Source organism: Ambystoma mexicanum, chromosome 3q (assembly GCF_040938575.1).
Source record: "Ambystoma mexicanum isolate Mex_15411 chromosome 3q, UKY_AmexF1_1, whole genome shotgun sequence".
Classification (NCBI taxonomy): Eukaryota; Metazoa; Chordata; class Amphibia; order Caudata; family Ambystomatidae; genus Ambystoma; species Ambystoma mexicanum.
This window is the reverse complement of record NC_090926.1, coordinates 827,332,917-827,354,780: the sequence shown is the minus strand read 5'-3', so window position 1 is coordinate 827,354,780 and position 21,864 is coordinate 827,332,917.

The following is a 21,864-nucleotide window of genomic DNA, read 5'->3' as shown; positions in this document are numbered from 1 at the left end:
GACAGAACCCTGGCAGCATCCAGTGAGATCATATACTGCCATGGAATTTTACAAGGATACAATGGGTTTTTATGATCTGTTGGCAGTGAGAGGCTGGCAGAAGATGAGGGAAGACTGCAGCCCTTTTATGCATGTAACAAAATAAAGTTCCTTACATACATGCTGGTCGCTATGACTTTATTATAACTATGTGAGGCTGCTTCCTGTTTTGGCAAGGGGTGAAAGGTTGTATGCCATGGCTTCCAGTGATGCACTGGGAGTGGGGGTCAAATTATATCACTTCTGGTGATGTCATCAGAGGTCACGGTTCGTATGATGTCACTTCCGATACTCTATGCATTTTGGTGAAATGACGTCCCTGATGTTGTGCCATGGTACACTGTTGTTAAAGTCCTCTTCTTTAAACACAAACTAAACATTTTTTTCCTTTTTTTACGTTTCTTTACAGAACCTACAATTTGCTTTACCATGATGCACACTGTACTGCAAGTGCTACTACCTTTATAATGCAGCATGTTTACAGCAATTTTACATAATGTTTCATGTACATTTTAGCCACATATTGACTACATGTTTCTGGAACAGTGTCCTCTCCAGCACAATGAGAAATACACCGAGCCTTTTTGTTTAATACCAGAGTAATTCAGCTTTGGAAAACAATACTTACATTTTGGGGAAAAAATGCTGGATGGACACCAAGTAGCCAGATTGGATATTCAACAATAACATCTTATTCTGGAACAAAACAAACTGAGTTGCAATGGGGTGCTTGTAATACAATCACACACTAAAGAAATCAAATACAAATTAGTGAAATGTCATTCAGAAATGAAGCACACAAGAGGATCCATAGGAAGTCCTAATTTATTTACTACATGTCCTAGAAACAGAGCTCATCCCTATAAATGAAATTTTACACATTGCATACACTTGGAAACATACATGCAGTATCTGCAACCATGTTTTCCAATACTACTACTATGTTGATATAAGGATCAACCCATAAAAACCTTGATAAAAGATTCACAGAATAATTATGTGAAATCATCTGTGTCTTAACTAGGAGCTAAAAAGTCAATGTTAACCTAAATAAGTAATCATGGTGGGTTAACCAAGTTATCCAACAACAGAGAGGAGGAAGAAAATGGTGATTGTTACTGGCAGTGGCTACCTAAGATCTTTAAGACACACTTTTTGACAATATGTGGATGACACTAATATCATCCTATCCTCGAATACGAGAGGCTTTGGCCATTTATCCGCTGACGATGATCTTCTGAACTACATGCACATATTTAGTCTGATAGCCTTACAAGAAACTTGGATGATAGATGATAGATGTTTGTGAATTTGATGGTCAGAGTACCAATCAGCTTCCTGCGTCGAAGGGACCTATGGATCATGCTAAAGGTGGTCTCTTGGTGTCTGTGTGCCACCCATGGGTGGTGAGCCTTCTATCTAACACCACCTCAACGATTTGAGCGGGTAAAATTAGCTATATGATGTGTGATATGACCCTAATTAACATCTATGATCCCCTAATATGGCTGCAACTAAACAAAATATCATAACCATCTAGACAATAATAGATGGACGGAATCCGCTGGCTCCACTTTCGATTGTGGGTGATTTCCACTTGAAGATCCCTACAACCTATGCAGATCTTCTTGGGCTGACCTGATCCTCCCCGGTCAAGCATACAACGCAAGACAAACAGTGCAACACATGGGCAACAGTGCTTTATTCATACCCTATAACCAGGTTCAATGGCCTATGTAAAGGTGTTGCACATAGAGCCTAGCCACATTGCATTGTGATGATTCCTATGCCTGACCCTGAGAAATCTGAAGCCTATGACCACAATGGCGATATCTATGTTAACAACAGCAAAAATGATATCCAATGGAACCCTGCAAATCTACATAAAGATAAAAGTGTGGTTGCTGCTACATTTCTGACATTTCTGCCTCGTTTTATGTCCAGAAACATTACATTGCCCCTGATTGGCTTAGAGGCATACGCGGACACCAAATAAGGAAGTGAGTCCGCGGACCAGACAGTGATATCTGTTATTTTTGGGTACATCGTTTTGGGACATTTTATAAGATCTACTGGACGGATTAAAACCAAATTTGCAAAAGCATGCTTTCGGGATCAGACCAAGTGCTCCTTGCACAGGTTTGGGTGAAAATCCACCTAGCGATTTAGGCTGTAGCCCGAGCAGCATTTTCTTCCATTCATGTCTATCCAGATTTACAACATTTTGGGACCAACCCTATAACTTTGCCTCCCCTCAAGCAAACTGCACACAACTTTGCAAGACTTTATGCTGCAAACAAATCTTATAAAAGAAGCTACCCAACAATGTAGAACCTACAAAAGTGCACATGAATATTGGAATCATCTCTCTGGAAAGTGTAAACACTATGACAACAAGACTAATGCTGCTAAAAAGCTATTAAGATATTATATTCGAGATATACTTAACCTTAATATTGCTAGGGCTACATTGCACTAAATTACTGACCAGATTAAGCAAGTGAAAAGTGTTCATCGAAAATGGCTGAGGAATTATCGCTTAAGATGTGTGACTGAGGTATGGTGCCAGCTTGCAGATCTTGCAAGAAACAGCAATACTATTGGCAACTGGATTGTGATAAGAGGAACAGCCAAAAGAGTGGCTAACTAATAATAGTGTATCTGCACAGGTATGGTCCACCAACATTAATAATACACTAAATTGTAAGATTGATACAGTAATATCTATTCCATCTATAATTTGGACGTGTAAGGCAACAATAGGAAACAAGTATCATCGAAAAACTAAAAACACTGTGTGCTGCTGGCCCAGATGGCACATGCAAAAGTCTAATAAAATTGTCCCCTCATCTATGGGCAAAATCTCTCCATACACTTTACACCCACATTGGTATATGCAGCACTTTACCTGAGTCATGGAAGAAGAGACACATCTTACCGATACACAAAACGGAATGCTGGACTAACCCCACACATTATAGGATGCTGGCGATGCTGGATATCCCAGCAAAGATATTTGCTAAGGTACTATTAATTGAACTAAATGAATTGATTAATGACCACAACATTCCCCCTCTACATCAGATTAGATTTCATCCGAAGTCAAATATATCCCACAATCTATTGATGTTAGTATCAGCTGTAAAATATGCCTGAATCCGACGTCAGTAAAACATCTATGGCACATATATAGATTTCAGTGCAGCCTTCAACACTGTCATGCGCAACAGACTATGGGCTAAATTATTAGCCTGGAACATTCCCCAAGGTTTGCTCAGCATGATTATGATAATGCACCAAATTTCTAGTGTTAGAGTGTCAGTCCAGAAAAACTAAACACCCCTTGAGGGTCCGGAAATGAATGATAATTGGTTGGCCGAAGACCAGCCGCCTCATTTACAGTGTAAGAATATATATTCATTAGTCATTAGTTATTACGTAGCTATTAGTTCAACTAGAGTGAAGCCATTTTAAGATGACTAGAATCGCCATTTTGTTTTCTCTCTCTGCTCTCCCTAACGTTGCCACTTTGCCTCATGTAAAACTGCTTTGCTGTAGATATTATTTCACTTCAATGGTCCAAGGCTAAGAAACATGTTGAAACATTACACTGGAGAGCCATACAGAAATGTCCGAGTCCCTCCCTCACGTATCCTTGAAGGCATGGAGCAAGGCATTTAATCAGTACACAAATGCCAGCAAGTCTCCTGAAAGAATAGCAATGTACGAAACTAGCATTTAAAGAGTTGAATTATGATCTTCTTTACGGCCCCCCTTTCTGAGCCCAGTGTGGCCCCAGAGAGCGGGCTGACTTCTAGAGCGAGAATCGAAACTTAGAGATTGTGAGGCCTGGTATGTGCCAGTCTCCTACGCGCAGCTTGCCCATGAAAAACAGAAATGCTGTGTTCTCGCAAACAAAGAATGGTGTCTGTAAAACTGGAGATTGCAAACTGTTACTAAATATGGTGGTCTAAGGTGTTATATTTGTCACGATGGTCAATCAACACCTCTAATTCAAAGGGAAATTAATTGAGGGTGGCATTGAATGTGTCATACTGTGTCATTGCTGATTGTAAGGTGATCCGTTTGTATATATGTAATTGATGTACGTCTCGCACTCTCTTTCGTCCCCCGACTTCCTTCTGGCAGAGGCCCTTCACAATCCTTCCTGATTATCATCTCTATGCCTGGGAGGAAGCCCAAAGTGCTCTTCCCAGAGCAGCCCCAGTGCCCCTCCCCTCTTAATCAACACTTTAATTTGAGTTCCTGGCCCAGAGAGCAGAAGGGAGGTTCCTTGCCCTGTGGGGGAAGTTGTTTTGTAGTTTTGGCTTGAATCAGGCTTACTTTAAAAGTCAATTTGTTACATTCTTCTTTGTTGAAAATAAACTTTCAATTTTAAAACAAACATCTAGAACACTGATTCCAGGCTCTAAACCATGAAATTTAAATAGTTGCAACCTAGTTTGCTCTTGATAACGGATCACTTAGATTTTAGACAATGTGCCTCATTACGACACTGGCGCTAATGGGTTAACGGCGCCGTAAAAAGATGTGGCACCGTTAACCCATTAGTGCTTAATTACGAGGTCCCTTTGTGGGACCCGACCTTAACGGCTGGTCTAGACCAGCCGTTAAAGTAGGGATCCGCAAAGGGGCCTTCGCGGTAAGTATGGTACCGCAAATTGCGGTACCGTACTTAGCGCCTTCGCCATTCCCATTATGCCCTATGGGGCAAAAATGGGAATGGGGAAGGGCCATGAGGAAATGGGGAAATACCGCCCCGCCAACCTTGGAATGGGGCGGTATTTCCCCATTTCACCATGGCGGACATGCTACGATACCGTCACCAACCATGGTGCTAATAGCGCCATGGTTTAGCGCCGGTATCGTAATGAGGGACATTAGATCTTAATGGTACAAATTTACAGTTTAAATGCAGGCTTTTGAAACAATCACAGGCAGCTGCTGGTACTGCGCCCAGGTTTTGACATCTTTCACAGGCAGGCAAACTGGCTGTGGATGTTTTTGTGACCAATTCCGCTTTAGAGGTTATTCCAATTCCACAATGCTTTCTTGACTTCAGTAAAATGTGAGACCCCGCAAGAAGATTGGATGTTTGCGGGTGTTTAGGACCAGCATTTTGTAATTTCAGTAACCAAGAAAAGATTTAACTGTAAGGTTTCGGATTTCTTTCAGAAAGCACTGCTTTTCATCTGTGCTCCATTTTTACATTTTGGGCAGGCCAATGACATTTTTCAGAAGTGCGGTCTCCATTCCACCACTGACAACATGCATTGAAAGATTTGGCAGCCATCTTTTTGTGCTTGGTAGAGCGCAATTTCCTTAGGTTTTGGCGCGCATGGGGTTTTCGTGGCCATTTTGCTGATTCTGGTGCTACTTGCACACAGTGATGCCACAGGGTAGAGCAAAGTGGGTTAAAACATCCCCCAGCTGAATGGCCATGGCCACAACAATATGTATTGTTATTGCTACTACTGCTATATCCATATTCAGCAACAACCCCACAGACATTTATGCACGCAATAAGGCCTCATTTTCCTTTTCTTCTTTCCCCCACCCTCCACATGCAGGCTTTCATCCTCAAAATAACTAGAAATCTATATAACTATTAGTCACACTCACTAGCTTTTTTACATAATTATAAAACCCAAAGTAAGCATTGTTGAAACATCTTTAAAGGGTACAGTGAGCTAAACTGTGATTGTAGACCCTCCCGAATGGGCCCCTTCCCAAAGAACAGGTTATTTGGCCATGTTCATTGTCGGTCGAGGCGATCCCTGACCTTTTTGTGAAACATATAATATAACTCCACCTTTTTCAATGTATGTCCGAATACTGAACACCGAATACTGTCAACATTGGACCTAGACAGAAAAAATGACTGCAGACTCAAAGTCAACCCCACAGCCATTTCTATACACAATAACAGAAACATAATTCAATTTTCTCTCTCCTCCACCCTCTAAAGACACTCTTTGATCCTCAAAATAACCAATCATATATTTTTCAGAGCTTTTTTCTACTGCAGTGCCCACAGACTGTGGGTGCGGTATGCAAATCCAGCATGGTGCCTGTTTACAAGGTTTTGACGCACCTGACAATTTTATTTGACCAATCAGCCCCCTCGTTTTATGTCCACAAATATTAGCTTGCCCCCTGATTGGCTCAGAGGCGTCCGCGGACACCAAATCAGTAAGTGAGTGCGCGGACCGGACAGCGATATCTGTTATTTTTGGGACATGGTTTTGGGCCATTTTTATAAGATCTACTGTACGGTTTAATCCCTAATTAGCAAAAGCATGCTTTTGGGACCAGGCCGTGCTCCTTGCGGAGGTTTGGGTGCAAATTCATCTAGCGATTTAGGCTGTAGCCACAAGCAGCATTTTTCTTTCATTCATGTCTATACAGATTTACAACATTTTGGGACCAACCCTATAACTTTGACTCTCCTTAAGCAAACTGCACACCACTTTGCAAAATAATTGAGAGTCGGCTGTATACTGTTTTAACACAGTTGCGTCAGGATTAGTTGAATGTCGTCAAAGTTGTAAGTCGCCCATAAACTGCCCTTCCTATGGGTTTAGTAATGTAACCATAACTACAGGGTCGCTACCGCAGACCTTGTAATATGACAACAAAAGTTTTGCAATGGTAAGCTCTTACATTGATACATACGTGTAGGGCAGAATTAATACTTGATATGATTACCATTGTCTGTGGGCCAACATAGTGGAAAGGTGTCAGATCCTCTATGTTGGCGCAAATAGAACCTCATCTGGATGAAGTGACAATTCTGCCCTAGAATTTTGTATATTACAGGGCCAGCTATAGCAATGCTGTAGTTGTTGTTAATTTGAATTTAACATAGGAAGAGCAGTTTTTGGGTGGCTTTGGGTAGCTTTGTTTGACTTTGGTGCCGTTTGACAAATCCAAATTGTTTTGCAAGTTTGGAGTGATTTTGTCAAGAGGGACAGAATTATAAGGGGGATCCCAATATGTATGAAATCAATATAGACTTCAATGGGAAACACATTTTGGTCATGGCTTCAACCTGTATAGCTGGTCTGATTTTAACCAAGCGTGTGTGAGGAGTGGTGGCATGGTACCAAAAGCGTGCTTTTGCAAATTTGTTGTTGATCTTTCAAGTAATTATTTGAAAATGTTAAAAGAAGTTCCTGAGTATGTGTCTCTGGACACTTTTTGACCAATCAAAGGGCTATGTTACAGCCATGGACACCGGGGGAGGGCACCAATTGCTCATCTAAGAAATGTTAGCTGCATCAAAATATTTTTAAAATGGGGGCCATGTTGGGTTCACAATCCATAATGTAGATTTGTAGAACTGTGTAGAAGCACACATTTACACTTCTGTTGCTCATGAAAGAGTCCCTGGGGAGGAGGGGATATGTTGGGAAGCGCAAAATATATGTTTTATTGGTCAAAGCTATTTTGAACTAAGTTTTTAAGGGATCAAATGAAGGGATCTTCCCAAATCCCAAATATCAGTTCACAACATTCTGTGCAACTACTGGTCACTTTTGAGGCAAGCCCTTTACAGGTATGCAGCCATTATTTGGCACCCACACTCATGACCATGGCAATGATTATGTTGGATTTCAGGATGCAGCGGATCACACATTTAAGTCATTGGAACTCGTAAAATACAGCCCTCACAATGGTGGGCATACTTTTTAACATGACCAGATACTCATAATGAGCACCAAAGTCTCCAACTGTACCCTTGCTTTGTCAGCTCAGTTGCTGTTCTGCATCTGTAGCCATATCAATGTATTAACTTTGCCTGAGTTCAGACAGATTGCACGGAGTCTAGTCTGGCTAGAAATTAGTTGTGACAGGAAATTAGAGATCATAATGCAGAATCGCATAACAGCTCACTTTAAACACTTAAGAGCAGGAGTGTGGGTGGCCTAAATTGATTACTTATCAGAATTCAGAATGAGCACACTCACCCTTAGCACACATACTCACCTTCATCAGTTAAGCGGTAATCCCAACCAGTGCTGGTCTTCACTTCCCTTTATAAACTGTGAAATAATCAATGCTATTTTTACCAAATATAATGAAACTCAATTATTGAAAACTGGAACGATAAAGAGCTGAATCGGGCCCATACAACCCAGACCTCTGTCATAAATAACTATCCAGTATTAAACAACATGTTGTGGAGGGACATCATTTGGGGATAGCCAGGGGTAGCAGATGCTACCCCTGGCTCCCCCTATGCTACCCCTAGACCTGTCCTTGCTACCCCTTGGTCACTGGATAAAGAAGTAGTGCCAAGAACAGTTATCTGTGATGCACCTGAAAAAGGCGGTTGTAAATGCAATTATATGTGCCACAGCTTTTTTCATCTGGAATCTAAAACTCATAAGCAGGAGAAATAAAAGGGATGTAGGGAAAACTATGAATCCTCGAATACTAACAGGTTGGCAGTCCATAAGTGAACAATGCCTGATGGTTGGGTTCAGAGGTGGGCTGTCTGTGCAGCTCATACCCATTACTGTAGCAGTAGGAATGGTATGGGGCCTAGGTCTAGATAGCTGGGAATGGGTAGGAAAAGCCTGCAATACTCAGAGACAGAACAGCATGAAAACAAATTTCATCAGTGTTTCTTGTTGTCTGCTTTGCACATCCAGTGAGCCACTGGGTCTGTGATGAGAGGGGTGCTCCGCAGTGGCTTCTGACCCCAATCTTGCCTGGGCACTGTGTGACCTGACTCAGATCTGCCAGACCTGCATCACAGGTACACTGTAAATAGACACATGGTGAGATAATTAATTTAAATGAAGTTGCCCTCTGCCTTTGAAGAAAACCATCTGTTGCACCCTTAAGCAAAAACAATATATGTTTGGAAGGATAGCTCAGGGCCAACATGCTTGCTTTGAGAACATGAGGATGCAGTGCAACATGGGTTCAGTTTCTGTTGCAGTGCTTCGAAGCTGGTGGATGCGTGCATTAAGCAACATATAAAGCCACAACGAAAATAATAAAAGGGGCATTTTCTAGAGGTGCAGTAATGGGACTGCTACTGCTGTTTACATTTTAAAATAAAAAGAACTGCAATTACTGTGAGCTGCAACACATCATTCCCCTCTTCCCCTCTATCTCCAATATAACAAAAATAAACTGTGGGCTACTTACCAAATAAGCAACACAGAAAGGCGATGACTGGAAGGATTCAAATCATTCATAACCACTGGCACATCACTGGGTTTGAGGTGTATGCCTGAGGCTCAATGTTATGGAGGCTGGTACTGGAGACTAAAGATGTTGAACCAGTGACTAACAGATGTTGGGAGAGTGTGTTTGAGATGTAATGTTTTGTAAGAAAGTTTAAATGCATTGACTGCAGATAAGAGATGTTTGAGGAGTGTAAGTGAGACTCACACTGTTTGGATGTTGATGGAGGATACTGGAGACTTTTGTTGCTATTTTGCTTGAAGTTGATGGTGTTGGAGAATGCTGGAGACTTAAGTTTCTGGAGGGTAGCACTGTGTAAACATGAAGTTCTTGGTGTAGGCTTTGGTTGTGTAAGGTGTTGTAGGGTGTGAGTGCGTGCCCAAAATTTTAAGCTGTTCACGGTGGCCCTTAACGACTCCCAGTGGATGGTTGGGTGCCCGTGGTGAAAATGAGTGGGGCATATTCAGGCTCTGGTTGACTGTCGGGAGTGGGTTGCTGTGCAATGGTTCAAAGTGCACTATTGACAAGAAAAACCCTGTGCATATTGTCCAAGTGCAAAGGCCTGAATGGTACAGCCTCTGTTTCTCTTCTGGTTGGATTTGTTTTGGGCAGTTGTTGTTTCCAGTCTGACACTTTCCAGACACTTGCCAGGCACTGGATGTCTGTGCTTTTGGGTTTAGGCCTCTTCCAGATGCTCTGTCTGTTTCCAGTTTAGCCTGAGTGATATATAATAGTCCAGGTTGCTGTGTTGGACGTCTGCTTACATTCACAGTAATTTGGTAACATGGGCCTATACACACTGATATTAACGCTGCATATGGGGATCTATTCTTGTATGGGATGTATATCATATTACTGTGATATTGTACCCATATTTTTCTTAATGTACAATGCTATTGTTTATTGTACATAGTTCCTCATCTGTTGTACATAGTTCATTCATTGCTTTGCAGACAGAACCCTGGCAACAACCAGTGAGATCATACACTGCCATGGAATGTTACAAGGGTAGAATGGGTTTTTATGATCTGTTGGCAGTGAGAGGCTGGCAGAAGATGAGGGAAGACTGCAGCCCTTGTTATGCACATAACAATATAAAGTTCCTTACCTGCATGCAGGTCGGTATGACTGTATTATAACTATGTGATGCTGCTTCCTGTTTTGGCAAGGGGTGAAAGGTTGTGGGCCATCGCTTCCTATGATGTCACTGGGGGGGGGTCAAATTATATCACTTCCGGTGATGTAATTAAAGGTCACTGTTCGTATGATGTCCTTCCAATACCCCTGGAATTTTGGTAAATGATGTCCCTGATGTTGTGCCAACGGTACACTGTTGTTAAAGTCCTCTTGTATAAACACAAACTAAACATCTTTCCTATTTTTATGTTTCTGTACAGAACCTACAGTACATTTGCTTTACCATGATGCACACTGTACTGCAAGTGCTACTACCTTTATAATGCAGCATGTTTACACCAATTTACATAGTGGTTCATACACATTTTAGCCACATATTGACTACATTTTTTGGGAACAGTCTCCTTTCCAGCACAGTGGGAAATGTACCAAGCCTTTTTGTTTAATACTGGAATATTTCAGATTTGGAAAAAAATGGATTTCATTTTGGAAAATAAATGCTGGCTGGACACCAAGTAGCCAGACTGGATATTCAACAATAACATCGTATTCTGGAGCAAAACAAACTGAGTTGCAAGGGGGCATTTGTAATACAATCACACACTAAAGAAATCAAATACAAATTAGTGATATGTCATTGAGAAATGAAGCAAAAACAACATGCTAGAATGACCTTAATAATCTGAAGCGTTCGCATGGGTTTTTGTCAGCCTTAGAAAACCAATACCATGCAAATGTATCACTTCGTAGTGATCTTACATAACGCAGCAAAATAGACATAAAAAAACATTGTTTTGCCCTATTTTTGCAGCTCATTATCTTGCAAAAAAATCACAAGGGAATGTGACAAGAGAAGTTACAACGCTGCCATGTTGATGCCCTTTGAAGCTTGCACTTATGAAATATAAATGACAACATCAAAGGGCCAAATAGCATGTTCTGCCCTTGTCCTGCTGCAATGTCGGTTGCCATTGCCTGCATGGCCCAATATTTGGTTTTTAGGGATTCATTGTCAAATGGCATCCTTCTCGCGCAATATTTCATATCATTAACTTGTGCTCTTTAGGTGGCACTGAAGCTCAATAAAACGAGACACACAACTCCTTGCCTCATAAATAACATGGTCACTGATCACTTAAGTGCGTACAAGCATAACTTGATACCACAGTCAAAACAGGTCTCCGAAGGCAGACCACTACTAAATTGGAGAGCTGGGTTCACCTGTGTCCAGGATGAGCGGCTATGTGTTGCAGCAGAGACGTATTAAACTAACAACGATGTCGTCTTCTGCATCCCACGGTCCTCTTAATTCTATAGCATCAGAAAACACCCTGTAATAAACACTGACGTGCAGAATATATCCTTACTACGGTGGCTAACTTTATAAAATGGTTTTGCAAAACACTTTGGACGAGTGAGGACATTATTATCAGCTGGCAGTGTATGAAGTTCTGTATGGAGGCATTTTTGCCCATCTCGGTACCTTCATCCATTGTTTTGGTAAAATAGCATTTGAAAATGGCATGTTAACACATATGCAGCAGCAGAAACTGTAGGACTATTATGCATATAGGGCACTGATCTGTTTTGTTTCTCTCTGGGACTGTTCCTGGGATGTCCAAGGCCCTGTGCAGCAAGATAAATGCAACCCCCTAATTTGCATATGTATTTACATCCTCTGCAGTGACATCACAGAAAATTAGGGTTACAAGGAGTGTCTTCAGTCTTTGATATAAGAATTCTGCTGCTAAGAACATTCTGCCAAAGAGAGGTACAAGCAGAAACTTTTAAAGATACACAGCGTCATAATAATGCAACAACATACAGTAAAAACAGGGGCAGCTGATTGGATAGAACCCATATATACTCCACTTTATCCATAAGGTATGCCAGTCTATTGATCTCAGCCCAGTCCATCTGTCTGCCATCATGTAGGTACTGCGGGGCTCACCTTCTTCTCACGTCGAAGGTCATAAAAATAATTAATTATACTCCCACTATACAACTTGTTTTATCACTCTTACTGTGCACTTGGCAGGCCTTTTGACAGACATGAAGGAGGTTATGGGGCACTCTAATCTTCACACCCACATTTCACTCATTCTGTTCCATGCCATCCGGCTCCAAGGATTCTAACCTCATTTGAACTATAATGTATCCATCCCAGCACCTCAAAATACAAATCACATGATTGTTGCTTCAACGATATGCCATGTCCGTCCTCTTTGAGCATCTCAGGACTTGTCACTTTGGGGTTGGTGGTCAAAGGGCACCTAGTGCCACGGAATTCAGAGGTTTTAAGATTTAGTCAGTTATATGGCCTGTAACTTGTGGTCACCTGGGGATGGGCCAGGTCATGCTTTGGCCAGTTTGTCACGAGGCGCCGGTCCGTGATCGCAGACTAATAGGGCACATTCCTCTCGAACATTTTTGCAACACTGTTAGAACAATAAATAGGTGTTTTGGCACTTGTGGGGTGTGGGCTGTCCTCATGGGCATGGGCTGGGATTTATCTGGTCTTGAATATTTGGGCCTAATGCAAGCAATTCCTCTTTTACCACGCAGGCCTTCCCTTCTACCTATGGTTAGTAATATCTACGTAAAATAGCAATGCTACTCGCGCCTTATACTGTACTATGTGTATAGACTACATTTGATTATATTGGAGTAGGGTCCTGTTAAACTGGGAGGTCTCCTTCTCACCGTCCCTCCTGCCCCTTGCCCCCTGGCCCATCATAGTGCTTTGAATGCATCTCGCTTCACTCTAAAGTGCCTAGGGGGGTGGGCCGGGGCTGCCACCTTCCCAACACTGTGTTCTTGAACTGGTACTATTCAATTTGGATATCTCAGATATCGATAGACTATGTGATTCAGTCAATGCTTTCCAGTGAGGCTAGAATACTTAAGATTTAACTGGTTGACATGTACAGATGACTTGCTATTCATCAATTTTACACCAATCGTTATTCAAAGAAAATTAACACTGTTTTCCAACTATGCGATAGATAACAATGTACTAGTTAATGGTGCAAAATCAAAAGCTATGATATATAAAAACAAGAGGAAACTGAAGTTAATGACAACTGGAAAGCATTCAATCGACATGATACTAAGGGATTCACTATCTCAAATAATGTATCAAAGTTGGCCATTTCAGAGCACTTAAAAACGAGAATGAATCCACTGTTGAGCCAGTTTGAAAGGGTTTGCCTTGGTCTGAGTAAGTTCTTTCTCATACCGTCTCTGACATGTTACCAGACTAAAATAGTGCCAGCAATAACCTCTGGTTTGGAGACTACCTTAATGGACTTGTTTTTGAATTCTCAATAAGATACATTGTGGAAAGAAACATTAGGTCTGGCTCGAAACATTAGGTCTGGCTCTACCAACACTGAACTGTGTTATTAGGCAGTGGTATTGTGGAAGAAATTATGTGATTATGCAAAGATTGTGGATCCACACAACAAATCCCTCTTTTACTGATCTAAATTTGATCCTAAGAAAGAAATCAATGGGGTCTTGAACACCTTCAAAGAAGAAATGGGGAAATTCCTAGATATGATTGGTTCAGACAAGGTGGAGTTAAATACCAATCCACACATAACAAACATGGAATTGTACGATTTGGACTGGGGAGTGATCATTAAGCAGCTGGGTCAATATCCTTTGTATTCTGAATACTCTAACGTCACAAGAAAAAGAATGTCTTTTATCAAAATATATCTGTAGATTCCCATGTAGGAGAATCTGCAGTGTATACAATAGGTTTATATGTAATCAGCAACCAACTTTGGAGTGTGAAGTACCGCGATTAGGCTTAACTAGAGAAGCTAGAGCTTGCATACTCTGTAAAACAGTGATGCTCCTTAAACTCTTAAACACCTAGTTCTATATTGTAGGGAAACTGGCCGTAATAGAAAACTTCATTTTGAAACCTATGTATACCACAATTAGGAATATGCAGGGGAATCTTTAAGATTTCATCTAATGGAAGGAAACAGTGTTGCATTACTATTACTACTTTATAGGTTTCTGTAGTGTTGGGGCAGAGTGACAGACACTACAAAGGGTAGGTTTATAAAGCGATATTTATATTTATTACAGTTACATGTATATAAGTAATACTGAATAGGGGAAAGAGGAGGGAGGCTGCTCCACGCTGCAGAAGCTGGAAGACGTTATCTTTCAAGCAGAGTTCTCTATTCCAGAACAGAGAGCTCGTGTTAACTCCACCACAAATGAAGTGTGACACGTGGAACCATGATAAGGCCAGGCAGGTCTCTCTTCCGTCAGGCGAGCTTCCTTTCACGTAGCTGAGATGCTACAGTTTCTAAGTAACCTTTTTGAGTTGCTACAATGCAAATCTCTTTATCAGCACTTTATTTAAATTGGATTTGTTGACAGTGTTATAGAATGTTTATGTCAGAGGGCACAGGCACTTTAGAATAGAAAATGGTTATCTGGAGCAGTAATTATGAATTTAGTAAAAGTGAGCAATGAAAAAAGAATTTAGTAATTTTATGCATCTAAGTATTAATTTGATGTATTACTTTTAGAGAGTTACTGACATTTAATGCATGTATTTCACATTTTTGTATTGTATAAGGTTTACATGAATAAACCAGATCACAAAGATATATATATATATGTAATCTGACATCATGGTCTGCACTTGCACTTTGATGAACTAGCTGCTATTTGTTTGCACTTTGCACAGTCTATCAGGTCGATGCACTTGCACTTTATTACATCCTCTACCCTGGAGGTTGGGCAGGCGCACTGTTGCCTTGCTGCTCTATTTGCTGATTTGCACTGCATAATTGACATCTGATGATTTAGCTGCTATCTTTGCTGTTTGCACAAATTACTTTGCTGGCTGTGTTACCTTACTGCAATTTTTTAACATTTAGGTACAGTCTAACTGTTTTTAGCCTAATTTTACATCTAATCTTGGTTGACTAGTTTTATTGTTATTGTATTGTATTTTCTACTTAAGTTTTGGGAATGATATGTTACTTCATGAAGCTGTCCATGCATTTATATGGGGTGATTTTTAATGTTGGTTTATCTATTTTGAGTGTGTCTTATTACATCTTCCATGCAATGTGGTCATTATACTGCTGTTTTATGCACTGTGCATTGATGTCTAGCAAGGTCCCCATATATGCATTGATACATGTATGGGGGCTTTTTCCCTATTTGGAGACTGTGATGTTACACACTTTATTTTACACCTTGGTTAGTTTTATTTTACTTCTACTGATCACTGACAGAAACGTTTGTAAAAGCATTGTGCTCTCATTCTTCTGTTTCAGCATGTGTACACACTCCCTACCAACATGGCCGCCCCTGTTCCCTCTTGTGTTGGTAGCAGTTGTTGCCATCGACATAGTTGAGGGACTCTTGTTGGTGGTGTATTTATCACTGTCCTACACTCTCCCCCTCACGTGATCAAGCGCTCAGTATAGCGCGAAATGCGTTGTTTGCAGGCTGCTAAACTTAGGCGTCCTGCTGTTCTGTCTTCTATGTGCTGCTATGCTTTGTGCTGTGCATTTGGTTTTTGCACAATGCATTTGGTTTTGTTATTTTTGTATTAACATTAAAAGACATTAGTAATTGTCTGTGGTTTATATTTAAAAAAAAAGCTTTAGTATATAGGCATGTTTATTTAGGTCTCATGTGCTTAAATAATACTTGGTGTGCATCATTGCATCATTGAAAAGTACAGTAATTACATAATGAACCTGATACTTATTACTGCATAAACATGTTAAGCAAAAGAAAACATGGTTTTAATCATCACAGATTGACGGTCACAGTCAGGGCCCCTGCAAGGAATTTTGTCACCCTAAGCAAAGTAAATATAGTGTTCATGCTGTACTTGGTACACATATTGACATTTTGTACTTCAAGGCCCATATTAATAATGCCTTAAAAAGCAGAGCTCTAAGGTTTCCCATGGCCATGTGTGAGAAGCCGTCCAGGCTGGTTTTTGCTTGAAATTTGTTCAGGGGGATACTCTCTTCCAAAGATGACACTGGCCTCAGGGAAGAAAAGAGCTTCTTTACCTCAGGCTCTTGTTACAAGTATCATGTTACAAGTGTCAGGTAAGTTTATTCTGTAAGAGACATACAGAGACATCTACCGGCACCCTGTCATCCAGGCAGCTCACTTCCAACTGACACTCAACAGAAAACTCTCAAGGGAAAATCCTCACTCAGCATTCTGCATCCAACATTCCATAAACATCCACAGGCATATCCAACATTCCACAAGCTTCCACAAGCATTCCACAGCTCATATGCTCACAACACAGACACAAGGGGAGAAGCAGGTTACAACATATCTCCCTCCTTTACACAAACAAAAGGAACAAAGCAAAACAATACCTCTAACTTCTCCAAGACATATGTCCCAACACTCACCAAGACCTAGGTCTCTGAACCAACCACTCTATTCCAGAAACAACAGGGACAGGAAATTCCCACACCAACACAACCACTCACCATCCTTGTCTCGTGGAACACCACAGGACAACCAACACACAGACCACTCCACAATCCTACATGTTTGCCAAACAGCAGGACATCTCACGCAAGAATGCAAACAGCAACCCATTTACAACCGACAGAACCATCACCTGTTGACCTTTCACCAACCACACAGTGGTGCACAATAATGACGCACCTTGTGTCCAACACAACTCCAATCACAAGTCCTCACCAATATATACACAACTCTATGGTGCATAAACTAACATCATAAAAGACAGAATCAACTCACAATGTGATAGGGCCACACCAAACACACTAGAAACATAAACATGCACACTGCCAGGCCACAGGGTGGCATAACCCAACACAACCAACAGTGCAATATCCCCAGTGGCCACAACCATGGTAAAAACAACCCAATAATACTTCAAGTGTCCGACTCACCAAAGCAACTCACAGGTATCGAACACCCCAACACATCTGGGAAAAAACAATTAACGGGTGTTCAACCCACCAACCCACACTAAGTATCCACACCTACCTCCCATCTGAGTATCAACACTCACCAAAGCTTAAATGGCACACATTCCCCAAACCCACAACAAGAGGGGTGTCCAACACCCCTGTTATGGCATGTAGATTGGTTGAAGCCCCAAAACAACTGGCACACGTATACCCCACACAAACCACATTGGCTGAATAAACTTAACTAGTGGTTTGCTAAGCCACCAGACAAGTTTACAAAACAAGACTAACACGCATGCAACCTCAACAACACAATAAGCTGTACATGCATACACAATTGACATGGTAAATGTAGAGATTCCCTACTCTTTGCAAGTCCAAGCCCTGAGCTACAAATCTACATTACTGTTTGATCATGTGACAGTAAAAGTCAACAAAAAGAAATACCAATCCCACTGATGTTCAGATTTCCTAATAAACAGAGACCAGGTCAACCACAACTCACCAAATACACATAGTATAGTTCTTACTAGAGTTAAAACAGGCAGAACATCGCAAATAACTAACTACACCTCTCTACAAAAATGCCAAGATTACACGTCATGAGGAATCCAGAATGATCCCAAAAACAGGTACAACCCCCAATGTGGATCATCCCCCTTACTTACAGATGCTTGGAGGGAGGGATTCTCCAAAACAATGTCACACAAGAGAGTAGCTGAAATCTCACCCCTTGCTGCTAGTTGCACGTTAAAAGTCAGCCTTACTCACATCATGTATGGCCCAATGACCGTGGCTGTCCCTGGCTGTTTCTTGCTGAAAAATACAGCACCAACACTGTGCCAGCAACTGCCATAGGAGATTAGGCTCACACAGCCTGTCCCTTGCAGACCCAGCTCCAACAACACCACCTGACCACTCTGCTGATACTTCAAGCACGTTGCTTGGCCCCTTGACATCCGACTCACCTCCCCCTCGCAGGGCTGTTCCAGCTACCCCTTACAGCAGTGTTCACTTCCCTGCCCCTTGCAGGAATGATTCCTCAGCTCCTTGCATGTCTTCTGCACCTTACAGGATCTGGCCCAATTGTAACTCTCTGGGCCTATCTGTCAGGCGCACAACCTCATCGGAGAAAGGGTCTTTTCTTTGGGGATGTCTCTGCTGTTTCAGGTGCTTCTGTGACTGGGTCCTTCTTGGCTCTTCTCATTCCAGCCAGCTTGTCACCAATGGTAAAATCATTCAATATTCCACAATGCTCAAAGCACAGATACAAAGGGAGAAACAGGTTAAAACATAATTCTGGGACTTGTAGTTTTCCTAATTTCTAAGTGGAGATTAAATATATTCCAGCATTAAAAAAAAAACATGTTCATGCTGGCTGCGCCCTTACAATTACAGTCAGGCTATATGCAGGCAGATGCCAGTATTACCACGTAAGAACTTAAAAATGCCATGTCACTGTAAGAAAGCATGTCCAGAATAGCTGCATCAAGCCAGTGTAGAAACTTGCCCTAGTTATGCGGTGACTGAAGCATCCTGCCCAGACATGTGACTGCCAGCACCACCCTGACACAGGTTCAATGAGTACCTGCAACATGCTACCCAGGCACTGTGACATTTATGCCCACTCTTCTACTGGTGAAAAGCATTGAGAAACAGCTGGCTGTTGCTGGCCTAAAATGCCCTGGAAAAATAAATCTCAGCATTGACTACATGACTCAGAAATTGAGGAGCTGCTCAAACTTCCCCACATTGGTTTTTAAACAAGCCTTTTCTGGCACAAGCAACGCTGCTGAGTTTGGCAATAAGGGTGGAAGGATGCATGTTGTGTCGTGGTAGAGCTGGGTACTATGGACGGCTGCTGATATAGTCCACATACTTCAAACAGGCCACATTCAACCATCAGAGGGTAAAGACCTTTCACCAGGCCCACATACATAAGGTTAGGATGGCAGCTGCATTGTCTTAGCATGATAATGTTCTCTGCCAACGGTCAAGTTAGGAAACAAATTATAGAGACCTAAAGAATATTAGGATATCAAATCTAAGTCATCTTATTTTCTCATCATGGTTGCATAATCCTGCTTGCGTGGCTGGCTATTGGGTTGGAATGAACTATGAAATGTTTGTGATGGGCATACATATCTGTTTTTTTTTCATAATAATTTCATGTTTTCTAATGAACTAATTGCCAATGAGCCTCCAAACTATTCATGATAGCAGGGTAGGTGTACGTATTATGGTACAATAATTATAGATAACAGTGACAAAAATGGTGCTTTGCTGTCATGGAATATTAGGTGACTTAACACGATACATCTATGCTGCAGGAAAATACATAAATCTAACATCTCTTGCTCGAGTTATAACATAATTAACATGGTCTATACGAGAGAGGAGACACAACAGGCACATAGAAGTTTTGCTTTGACTCATGGGGCCTTATTACAAGTGTGGCGGTCAGTAAACAAGGGTGTAGGTCACATCGTACTCGCCACCTCTCTGGACCGCCACACTATAACTCTTCGGGCGGGGCCATTGTGCCTGACAAGTCTGACCTGCTGGGTGTAGTGGCATCTGGCCACAGAGTTTTTACAGAAGCATCTGCACTGTTAGGAACGGTGCTTCCGTATCCCCATTCCCATGGTGTCCTGTGAGTCTCTATGGGAATCCGGTCTTACACTTCTGCCGCCTGATATCCCGGGCTGCCGGGATTTGTAATGTCCCAGTGGCACCGGGATATCAGGTGGCAAAAACAGTGTTACCAGCTGTAACGAGTCCCATAGTGCCCATTGAAATATGCCCCTAATAAATAAGTCAACCTAAATATAAAGTCACTCCCACACTTATCACAGCAATGATAAGGAAATTCACCCAATATAATGCCACATAGCAAAAGGCTTGACATCTCATTTCTGTGCCCTCCTGCCCCCCATTGACAGCCATGTTGCAGATCATGACGTGAGGATGACTGTGCATACTACTCAGGCAGAGCCACTTGTCTCATTGGCTCAGAAACAATATACACATAGAAGGCATGCATGGTACAGAGAGAACATCTCACCCTACAAATGTAATCTTAAAGGCATGATGTGTTGTGGCTCCAGTACTCCAATGCATAAAGCTGGCATAATATAGACTGCATTGCAAAACTGCACTCCATCTGTCTATGTCTCATCTCTTTTGAAACATCACACATTCATACAATGCTGGTTGAGTGGGTGACTGTTCCCTGTATTGTCAAGTGCCTTGCAACATGCCGCTTGTGCTTGGCCACAGTTATAGGGTTATTGTGAACATACACACAGAAAAATTGAGTATTTAGGCTCAGTTAGAGACACTGACAAACAGAAGGACGGTCTGAGAAGTTACCTTTGCTAATTTCATCACCATTCCTGCCAAAAAACTTGAAAAAGGGCTTAGAATGCACATCTTCGAGCACTTGAGTAGCAGAATAGAAAGGAATTGCTGCTGCAGACACGATAACTTGAAGGTTTAAGCAGGATGGTCCTCTGCATCTCTGCCTCCTTTCATGCTCCCTGCCCTTAGTTGGATACATCCTGGAATTATCTACCTCATATTTTCTTTTCCACAGTGTGATTTACAGCATTTCCAACCTAAACACATTCTCTGTGCCTTTAAATCCTAGTTTTGGGCATAGCAACGAACCACACAGAAAGCTCCCTGTAAAAAAGGATATTTAATTGGGAGTGTTATTTAATTTATTAGGTCTCCATGATGAAAGTCAGAAAGTCCCTAGCACAGGACAGCCAAGATGAGACCACAGAACTAAGAACTAAGTAAGATGGGGTTGAGCTAAAAATAAAAAAAACACAGCCTCATTTCCCACTCCCCAGGTACAGAAAATAAATAAATAAATAACATCCCTGTACAGTACCACCCTGCTTTTTGATGTATGGTTTCAAGTGCAGTGCCACCTCAACCATTTGGAAAACTGCAATAAAATTAAGACTAAAGGAAAATATATGAGAGTGGCAGCTTTATAGTCTGCACATAACAGGACAGGGTCAACTTGAGCTTACATGCTTAGCCTTGGAAGGCACAGTACAGCAGGCTGTCTGTCAGGACCTGTGCTTAGGTCAAAGGCAAAGTTGGTGGCAGACAGCAGAGCCATTCCCAGAAGGGGAGATGTGCACACACACACTGGGGTGGCAAAAACACAGACACACCTGTACTAATGTTTGTTTAGTGCCCAGAGCCACAGACTAGAGGTTTTGAAGCACAGTCAAAATAAAAGACAAGAAACCTATGGGGCAATGACTGTAGGTCAAAAGAAAAAGAGATGGAATTGTAACAGTCACAGTTTATGTGTCAGTCTCTGCTTTCCTAGACTGTTATTGAACAGGAAAGCAGTATTGGCAGCTATGCACACAGGTCTAACATGGCCATTGCCCTTGGCCCCGGACACAGGCCTTGCGCTTCTCCCTGCCTACCTGTGACCTGGGAAATGGTCCAGCGAACCCCAGCTAATGTATGGCCCACAACC